Genomic DNA, 11,022 nt, shown 5'->3' with positions numbered 1-11,022 from the left:
CCCTCTCAGAGGCAAAGGGGACAGGGTATGGGGTGAAAAACTCGAGGAGAGGGGGCCAGGACGGAAACCAACATTTTGAATGTAAATAAATAAAACAATTTAATAATAAAATAGATATAAAATGCAGCTTAGTAACAGTTTGCCTAAAAGCATCTGATAAGCAGGATGGAGGGACCTGATTCATCTTCCTACTACTTATTGATCCACATTTGCTGAAGGTGGATAGCAAGACCAAGATGGAGACATCAATACACTTAGTACTTGTGCTCAGGAGGATCAATTGTCTTGGTCTTTATGGTGCTGGAATTCAAAGCAGCGATCTCCTGCATCTGATCAGTTATGATTAAGTACATTGTGGTGCCACCAGATAGCACTATGTTTGCATAAAGGCCTTGTGTTTGTCAATGTCACACTTCATGATGGAATTGAGTATAATTTTGTGGTTGCCTCAGGATTCCATACCCAGGAAGGAAGGCTGGAGAGAGCCTCAAGGCAACAGAACCACTCATTACCAACAGTGTTGACTTGGCCATCAGGCAACTGGTAGTTCTTCTCCAGGAAGGAAAAGGATGCAGCAATGGCTTTCTCTTGATGGTCGTCAAAGCAACACAGCACAGCTTCTCCTTGATGTCAACCATGATTTCCCTCTGGTTGTGGTAATGAAGCTGTAGTCACATTCACTCAGAATCTTCACAAGGTAGACTGTTAGGTCCTAGCCAGATAGTTCCAGCTGTAGGGTGACATGGAGGAGAGTATAGCCCTCATAGATGGGCACAGTGCCTGTAACACTCTCTGGTATCCATCACAACGATGGTAATGCTACCAGAGGCCTACAGAACTGTGGGGCTTAGATGGTTACATACATGGCTGACATGTTGAAGGTCTCAAACATGCCTGGGCCACCTTTTCACAGATGGCCTTGGGACTCAAGGGGGCCTTGATGAGCAGCAAGGGTTGCTCCTCAGGATCCACATGCAAGTTGTTGTAGAAGACATGGTACAAAATCTTCATGTCCTCCCAGTTGGTGACAATGCCATGTTAGATGGGATACTTCAGAATGAGGAGATCTCTCTTGCTCTGGGGCTGTTTTCTCAGGCAATAATCCTTTTGGCTCATGCTCACCAACACACCTGGGCAAATCAGGCCAACCATGATGGAGAAGTTGGTCCCGGGAACACCATCACTGGTGTAGCTGGCTTTGCTCATAGTAGAACCATTGTCCACATATATAGCCAAACTGTTAGCAGATGTAGACCTGCAGCAGGCTAATTGCCAGAGGCCTGTGCTCTCAGGTGGACACAGATTTGACCAAAACCTGAGGCTTTATTCCAATTTAACTATTTACTGACACTGGAAAATCTACATGCTAGTAAGTTTGTTTCTGAAGTATGGTTTTTCTAGAGACTCACCAATATAATAATTAGCTTATTATATAATAGGCATCAAATTCTTGAATTATATCTCCATGGTTCAATACTTTTAAAAAGAATATATATATATATATATATATATATATATATATATATATATATATATGCAGATGTGTGTATATATCTGAGTGCAGGAGCCCACGGAAGACAAAAAAGAAGACATTTGATTCCCTGGAACTAGATTTAGAGGTAGTTGTGAGCTACCCAACATGGGTGCTAGAAACTAACTCAGATCCTCTGTAAGAGCAGTATATGCTCTTAACTACTGGACTTTCCAGCCCTTGGATTCAGTACTTAAATGATAACTAGTACTTTATATAGAGTATCTACCCTAACTTTGACTTTATTATCAGCAATATTATTTAATTTAATTATTAAACTTTTCATTAAACAGATCTGTATCATCTCCCCTAGTAGACTAGTTGCCTTGTGAATAGGAGTTTGTGAAGCAATTTAACTTTATTTATGGTAAACTACCATCTTGGTTTGTCTAGGGCAGAGGAAAACATAAACTACAGGATTTTAGTGCTGAGATCAATAATATCTCAGATAAGCCAGACATATTCTCTGCTCCATATTTACCTTGATATTTAGCTAAATCCCTAGGAATTATAAAATTAATTTTTCTTCCCCCAACTAACTTTTAACTGCTTCAGCTTATTTATGCAGACCAACAAATCATAGAAAACCATAGTTAATTCAAAGAATAATTTATAGCTGATTCCGTTTAAAAAGAAACATTTTGTATTTTATGACACGCTTACTTTACTCTTATAAAAGGGGTAATCTTTGTGACGATGAATTGTTAATAAGAGGTAGTACTTTCAATCACATTTTTCAAATAAGGGTTTGCTCTTGAAGTTCAAGGATTATGTTAATTGTTTGCAAACTATACAAGGCATACTTTAAAAACAAAGTCCCAAAGCAACCTAAGAATGAATTTTGAAAAAGAAGTATGAGTTATTGTGACTTTCTACATAATGTAGATTTCAGAGTTTCTTGTCTCTTATGTACCCTTTTTCCCCTTCCAAGAATACATTTCTTAAAATTTTCAGACTAGTTAGGCAATTTGGGATTCCGCTGGGATTTCGATGCCAAAGCTCCACTGACATTTTGAGGAGATAATGGGTATAATTACTTTGCCTGTAGCAATATCATTGCCTTTAAAATAAAAGCCTCAGGACTTTTTAATGTATTAGGTTACATTCTATTCAAAGGGACAGGATTTATTATACAGAAAAATGAACGAAGAGAAAACTGATCTTTCTTCCCAAAGTCTTTATTTTTTAAACATGAATCTTAAAACTATTAGCACAGATTCATGGGGAAAAAAGTGTATTTCTCTAATCTTCCATTAAAAAAGAAGTTAATTCCTTTAATCCTGCTCCTAACTTTTCCATAGGAGTCCCCAATCTCCATCCCACGCTTGGCTCTGAGTGTCTGCATCTGTCTCAGTCAGTTGCTGGTAGAGCCTCTCCTGGACAGTCATGCTAGACTCTTGTCTGCAAGCACAACATAGCATCACTAATAGTGCCAGGGTTCGGTGCCCACTCATGCTGGGTCTCAATTTGGGCTGGTCAATAGTTGACCATTCCTCCAGCACATCAGTATCAGAGGGCTGTTTGTCTGGCCTCAGTGGGAGAGGATGTGCCTAATCCTGTAGAGACTTAATGTCCCAAGTAAGGGGGATATGCAGGGGGTAATCTCTCAGAGGAGAAGGGGAGGAGTAGGGTAACAATTCTGTAAGAGGAGACCAGGGGGCAGCATTTGGGATGTAAATTAATTAATTAATTAATTAATTAATTAATTAATTAAAAATAAGTCAAGTTCCTCTAGTATGTCAGCATTCAATTTTGATTTTCTTTCTTCAGTGAGTCATTAACCTTGTTCCTTTGGCAAGGTGGTGAATAAAGCACTCCTTTGGACTCTGAGTCATGGGTGATGAATAATAGCAGAAAGACCAGTGTTGTCTTGCTGTGACCAATATTTAAGTTGCTGCACAGAAAAAAAGCCAAAAATAATGACTAGTATGGCCCATAAGATCAAACTTCCTGTACAGAACAAAGAAGCAAAACTGAGTACCTACAATGGAATCATCATACAATTCTTTTAAATGGCACAGTTTATGTGCATTTGGGTATTCGAATTTACAGGACTTGGTTTTGAGAATGAGTTGACTAGTGAATTACAGGCAGAAGGGTATGAAATCCTACAGAAAAAGCCAGAAAAGCAATACAACAGATATAGGGAGATTCTATATACTTACATAGTAGATATTTATCTCAGGTTCTAGACTTTCTAAAACCACAAATAAACTCAGGTGTTTATTCTAGACCCCTTTGTACTACAAAATACTGTTGAAATTCTATCTTGAGCATTTTCTCCTACACAAGTACTGTTGGTAAAAATTTAAGTAGTCTCCCAAAGTTTGCAACTTAAACTATTAGTTACTATGAAATTTTCTATATGGAAACAAGAGATTTTTGTAAATTACATTACCTTTTTGCTTAATGATTAAACTGAGTAGTTTTGATGGTAGAGGAAAGAGGTCTGAGTATAAAGATAGAGCTGTTTGTTTGTTTGTTTGTTTATGTGGTTGGTTGGTTTGTTGGTTGGCCGTCTGGTTAGTTGGTTTCACAGTCATGGAAAGAGAACCAAGAGCTTCCCACATTGTAGACAATAGGTCTTCCACTGAGCCACATCTGAACCCTGAGTCAGGGAGCTCTTTCCCACACCTAGGAGGCCAAGGCACTTTAACCACAAAAACAGTACCACAGTAAAGGAGCCTTGCCTAATATTTCATCTAAAACCAGCCCTTAGCCTCACTCAACAGGAAATGGTTGGTAGATAAATAATAGGAAAAAAACAAAGATGGCAGCTACACAGGCTTCCTCCCATTCAGGTGGGATTAGCCACCAGAGAAGGCCCAAGGGGTCTCTTGATGGGAAAGGCTTTCACATTCATCTTTCCTGCGGTTCTGAGATTGGTATGTCTAATGTTCTGAGCCCTTTCTTTTCCTCTGTCACAGGCTCCATTCCTACCCAATTTCTTTCCCTCTTTGCATGTTTGTTAGCACTTTATGCTTATATTAGTAGACAAAGGCATGCACACGTTCCATGTACATTGTCTGTGTGTACTCATGCACTAGAGAAAGAAGGAAAATAGCAAAAGGAAGCTCTCCCTGCTGCTGTATGAGTTGCAGCGTGGACCCACAGCTTCATCGATTCAAAGACTCAGAGATCAATACAATAGAAAGCAATGACTGTGTGAAGAAATTGAGACTCAGAGTAGTTAAAAGCGTTCCCTGGACTATGGAATAATCACGGAGAGCTAGGCTATGCGTTCAAGACTAACACCAAAGACCGATTTTCTTCATACCGTATGTGTGAACACAAAGAAACCCATTTTTTAAAAAAGTCTCTATTTACTTCCCTCCAATTTCTGTTAAATAGATAGTATATCATTAACTTTCAATGCACAGGTATAGGTCTTCAATTGACAATATTCACCGAATGCCAGAGATATGGCATAATATAATAGATAGGTTATTCTGAGACAACGACATTCAAAGATGTAGTCTCAACTAGGAAACCTCACAAGCCATGTAGGCTCCCTCTAGCATTCACTAACTATCAGAAAAAGTAGAATAATGATATTGTAAACAGTGGATACATGAATGTAAATTGCTCTGTAAACTGTGCACCATGGTGGTAAGTAAAATGTGAAATGAAATAAACAAACCAAATGTCCATCAGCTTCTGAGCAGATGAGCAGGCTGTATTGCAGTCATACCATAAAATAATATTACACAAATAAAAAGAACAAACTACTAATATATGCAACAAGGACAGATCTCAGATGCAGGATGCTCAGTGAAGGAAACCAGACTCTGAAGGCTACATCCTGTACAATTCCATTTATATGACATTCTGGAAAAAGCAAAGCTGTCGAGACAGAAAACAGATGAGTGGTTGCTAGGGACAGTTGGATAGCTGGAAGCGGCTGAAGACCAAACGGCATGAGAGAACTTGGGGGGTGTAGCCATGGTCATTCTCCACCTGAATTGTGATGGCAGCTACCTGTGTTTGTCAAGATAGACAACACTGGCCATATTTAAAGTGTAAATCGCATCTCAATAAGCTAAATTTAAAAAAAAGTAAAAATCTGTGCCAAAATACTTAATTCGAACTTCTCCTAAAATTCCGGTTCAATTTCTTTGAGGAACCATTTGCATCCGAATTCCCAAGATGTTTTTGTTCCTTTGGAATAAACATTTGCTGTGGGTTGTAGAGCATCTTCATGATCATGAATGATTAATATGGCCTCCTGCTCAAAGATCTCTGCAGATGCTTTGGTGAGAAGCACGTCCCAGGTCAGTTTCTTTTTAAAGCAATCTCCTTTTGGCAAGAGGCATGCCTTTACTTTAGGCTTCGAAAGTGTTCTGAGCTGAACTGCTTTCCAAATTCAGGAATCAGCCAGCCAGCCAGCGAGCACCTCATGGTTCTTTATAATATGGGAAGGCCCGACCTTGTTATCTCCCAAAGAGAATATCTAAGAGCTCAGCCATAATTACCGGACTCAGGACTCTGGCTTGCCCTTTCTTAATGCTAAGCAGGCTGCTGCTGAATCAGACATAAAGCCTATAGAGGCTTTTTCTATTTGAAATGGCAAAAAAAAAAAATTTCAGGGTAAGCATTCAACTGACATTAGCAGGGCTTCCCATCTCAAAATCAATTTGCAACATTTCAGTTTTGAAAGGTAAAGGCCAAAGGGATAAGAGCTCGATTTTTTTTTTTCTTGACAACAGGACTGCATTGCCTTTCTGATCTAGAAGAGATTTATATAAAAGAACCAATGCACTCTGGCTGGGGATTTCCAGTTTTGTTTTTCTTTAACTTTGAAAAACTATTTCAATTTTTTTCTACTTGGTTTGTTTTTGAAACTCTTGACAATGGCAATAATTGAAGGTACATGTTTAAAATATACAACAGTCAGACTTATATGAAATAGTTGGTACTTTTATTATAACTGATATGTACCTTTTTTTCTAGTGGGGCAAGGAAATGAGGCAATTGAAACTTATATTTACCCAGAAAGCTCCGAACCTTGCGCAAACCTGTGAGCACTCTAATTAGCAATTAGAACGATCTTGCAACAGAAGACAAACTTCCTTTGACTTCCTTAATCATTTTTTAAAATCTCTTAAAATATACAGGCTCTGCATTTGCCTACTTTTTTGCACATTAACTTCTAGTGGGAGAGAGCCCCATGTCTTTTAGTTGAGAGGATTCCCCTTTCATTCGTATGGAATGCTCTGTGAATAATTTTGCTAATTCCCCTAGCCACATTACATGCAACTGGCAATCTCCAAAATGCAAAGCTTCCATCAGAGCCTCTACCAGGCACACAGGAAACTTGAAGATTCATCCAAACATTGAGACTGTGTTCCCACTTTGGAGAAATGACTGATTGGATGGATTAAATGTGCTTCCAAAGTGATTTTCAAACAGCTATAAAGGAGACACCTGGGTGGGGGTGAGCGCAAGTTAAATACAGTCATCAAACAGTGGTATGTAATTCCCCAAGAATCTGTATTATATATTCTTCTTAAAGAAGCTGCATACTCTGGAATTTTCTATAAATGGGTGGAAATAAAGTCATATAGGTGTCCACTGATAAAACACAATGAGCAAGCTACAAAACATCAACTAACAGAGATGTTCTGTGACATTTAGAATAATCGTTAGGAAACCTTTAGGAATATATAACAATTTTCTTATAACAAAGGTTGTTATTGTTAGGTGGTGGGTGCATTACAATTATAATCCTGTAAAATACATGGCTGTGAGCAATAAGAATCTTAAAAATATACAGAAATTGTAATAGGGCTGTTGAAATGGAGGATATATGACTAACTCCTGTTTTTTGATTCAGCACGGCGATTACAGCCCCTTTCAATTTGAAGAATATTTTTAATCTGCACTGTTCTTATTGGAGATAGGAATATGAATCGTGAGTTTATGTGAGGCATTCTGATCACCATGAATTCAATTCAAGCTGCAGTGTTGCCTAGCAACAGGCTAACTTTTATGCAGTGAAATTCTCTAGTAGCAGCAACCTATGAAGTATCTCCTGAGGAATCCCCTACCTTAAGTGCACCTCATACACTCATTATTTCATTCCATATACCACTGCTTTGAGAGGACTTCATAATCTAATCATGTGGGAATATTAAAATTTAGAGTGTTGCATTTTAAAAGCCACACTCTAGATGTTTACCTGTCTGCCTAGAAGGAAAATGAAATATAGACTACTCTGAATTTCTGCCAGCTTTTAATAGATATCAGATTAAAAATCGCAAGAAACAAGCTTGTTAGAGCTTTGATTTATAAATTACGGATGTTAGCTTGACACAACTATAATCAGATGTGATGCTTCTTCCTTATTAATAATTTTCATTTAAAAATATGATATCATTAACACATAAGAATGTTCCTCTTATGTTATACAATCCTATGATATTTAGTATATTTATAGTTGTGACATCATCACAACAAACAACTTCAGGACCGGTTCATTATCCCCAAAAGAAATCCTTAACGTATTAGCCAGTCACTCTCCATTTCTCCTACAACTTTCCCATCAAGTAGCTACTGATTATTAAGAAACTGTCTAATCTATAGATATTATATTAATGAAATGATACAACATATGGTTCCTTACATCTAGGTTCTTTTTTTACTTAGAATAATGTATCGAAGTCCAGCCATGAGGTAGCATAGATTAGTAACACATCAATACCACATTCCTTTTATGTCCACATAGTATTCCACCATATATCTGTATGACACACTGTATTTTCCAGTTATCCATTGATGGCATTTGGACTGTTTCCACATTTGGACTCTTATGGATAATGCTATATGAACACTGATGTTTAAACTTTTGTGTGAACAGATTTTATCATTTCTTTCAAAAATATCCCTTGAAGTAGAATTGTTGGTTCATCTTAGTAACTCTGATTGACATTTTGAGGAAATGTCAAACCATTTCCCAAAGCAGCTTCACCATTTTGGATCTCTGCCAAAAGTGTATGAGGGTGCCAACTTCCCCACATTCTTACCAAACACTTGCTCTTGTCTGTCTTTTTGAACACAGGCATCCCAGTTCAGTGTGAAGAATTTTTCTCATGGTCTGAATTCCCATTTGCCTGATGACTAATGGCACTGAGCATTTTTTCACATGTTTACTGGCTGTTCATATATCTTCTTGAGAGAAGTATCTGATTCTTTGGCCATTTCCACACTTGGTTATTTGTCTTCTGTTGAGATGCTTTTTTTTTCTTTCCCTCTTATTCTTGCAATACTGAGATTCACTGTAGAGATGTGTTGACATCAAGACCTTCACAGGCCCCAAAACCTTTGGCCTCAAACAGTTACCACTGGCTGGGGAGGAGAGGGAAGGGCAGTCAGTATGCATCAGTGTCAGAGAAAGGAGACCCAGCAGGCCCCAGGGAATGTTCCTGCTGACCAAGCTCAGATCTGTCTGCTATCCTCACATCACCCCTGACATCAGCCTCCTGCTGTTCTCATTCCATAGAGCACAATGCCTGTTCTTGCTTGTAAACAGCACTTAGATTGTACAGGGAAACTTTGTAATATAAAAAGTTTAAAAAATAGCCATTACGAATAGTCACCATATCATCTTCACAACTGGGGTTCGTGGCTCTTTGCTATTAATTACTTACTGTCTACCCAAGGAAGTCAGACACATAAACACGTCTTAATTTAAGTTATAGAGGATTAGAACAGGGGTCCATAATTTCTGACTTTGTTTGGCCAGGTTTTGTTCATCACACATCTAATATCTCCTACCCTCAGTATTTCCTAACCGTTCATTGATTTTATGCTCACAGTAGTTCTGTGAAGTATACAACATTATTATATTTATTTCACAGATGAAGAAAACAAGGCATAAAAAGGAGAAATGACCTGTACTAGGTCAGTGCTAGCAGATAGTGAAGCTAGAATTTTTTGTTACTAAGCTCAACTATTCCGTGCTTTCAAATGCCACGTGGTACTTCTTTGCCAATTTTGTTGTTAAGGATGGTAGAGGAGAGAGGGCATATTGAGCCCATTTCATGTTAAAAGATTTCTTTTTCTTTATAATAGTTATATCTGAAGGAGGAGGAGGAAAGAAAGAGAGAGAGAGAGAGAGAGAGAGAGAGAGAGAGAGAGAGAGAGAGAGAGAGAGAGAACTCATTCCAAACACATGTTTCAGTAAATGAAATCATTTGCAATTTGGCCTAAAATTCTAAAAGAATCCTGACATGAATTCATTCCTCCAAACAGAATACTGTAGCCATGCAATATTACATTGTTTTTCCATATGTGAGCATCTATACCCTGAAGACAGGTCACCCACTTATTGCTAATAAAGTAGCAGTCCCTAACTCATTTTATACATGACTAGCTTTTTAGAAATGTTGGATGGCATTGACTGGATCTATTGAATTAATGTGCAGTGACCAAGGCTGCAAGCCGTTTGCCCAAAGTAGGCCTCTCACAGAGAAAGACCCCATCCAGGCATCTAGCTCCTGGGGACAAGCAATGTCTTTACCTATCCCTCTCCCAAGAGAACTGCCATTTCATAATATCTCTGTCATCCAAAGGTGATACAAAAAGCAAAGCATGTTTACACATTTGGAGTCGAGCCAACATTTCAACCCCTACTGTGGGTGTTCCTTTCCCTACAGCCACCTACTGCTCCCTCCCTCACCACAATCCATCTTCTGTCTTCTGGCACTCTTTCTATACAAAAGGAATTCACCTCATCCTCCATCTTTTTCTGTGCTCCAATTTGGCACCTTGCTTTCTGGAGGCTGATCATATCTCTCATCAGTGTACTACTCCGCATCCCTACACAAATGGCCAAAATCCAGAGGTGCTTGTCCCAGTGCACTGTTCTAGGCCATGTTTTGGTGACACTCTCTCTACTCATGTTAATTTGCAATTTAGAGTTGAAACTAAGGAACGGGATGTGAAGGAATAGAGCAATGACCAGAGGTTGCAGTGGGACAAGGGTAGGCATTGTGCTTGTCTCCAGTAGCTACAGCCTGGGTAGATTTGTACACACACACACACACACACACACACACACACACACACAAACAAACACACACACACACACACACACACACACACACACACACACACACACACACACACACACACACACACACACACACACACACACACACACACACACACACACACACACACACAAACACACACAAACACACACACAAACACACACACACACACACACACACACACACAACTCAGCTTACTCCAGAAGAAAATCTTGAAACCTTGTGTACCATACATTAAGATGAATAAGAGAATTTTCAATTTCCCCATCCTATCTCATTTATCCCACTACCTATATCCTATGTTACCTCTGAGTCCAGGAGTTCACCAGCCAAATTTCTCAGTCCTCCCAATTCCCATGGTTTCTTCTCCAAGTACCTTCTTCCCACTGACAGAACTGCCGATTAACTGTCATGGTCACAGTCTGTACCCTAGAAATTGTT

General features: G+C 38.8%; 1 pseudogene; it reads right to left on the bottom strand.

Moving 5' to 3' along the window:
* Nucleotides 1-245: 245 nt before the first annotated feature.
* Nucleotides 246-1,206, bottom strand: LOC116887825 (annotated as a pseudogene).
* Nucleotides 1,207-11,022: the final 9,816 nt, after the last annotated feature.

This window comes from Rattus rattus, chromosome X, assembly GCF_011064425.1.
Source record: "Rattus rattus isolate New Zealand chromosome X, Rrattus_CSIRO_v1, whole genome shotgun sequence".
Lineage (NCBI taxonomy): Eukaryota > Metazoa > Chordata > Mammalia > Rodentia > Muridae > Rattus > Rattus rattus.
Note: the sequence above shows the minus strand (reverse complement) of the source record. Positions and strands in the feature narration are given on the sequence as shown.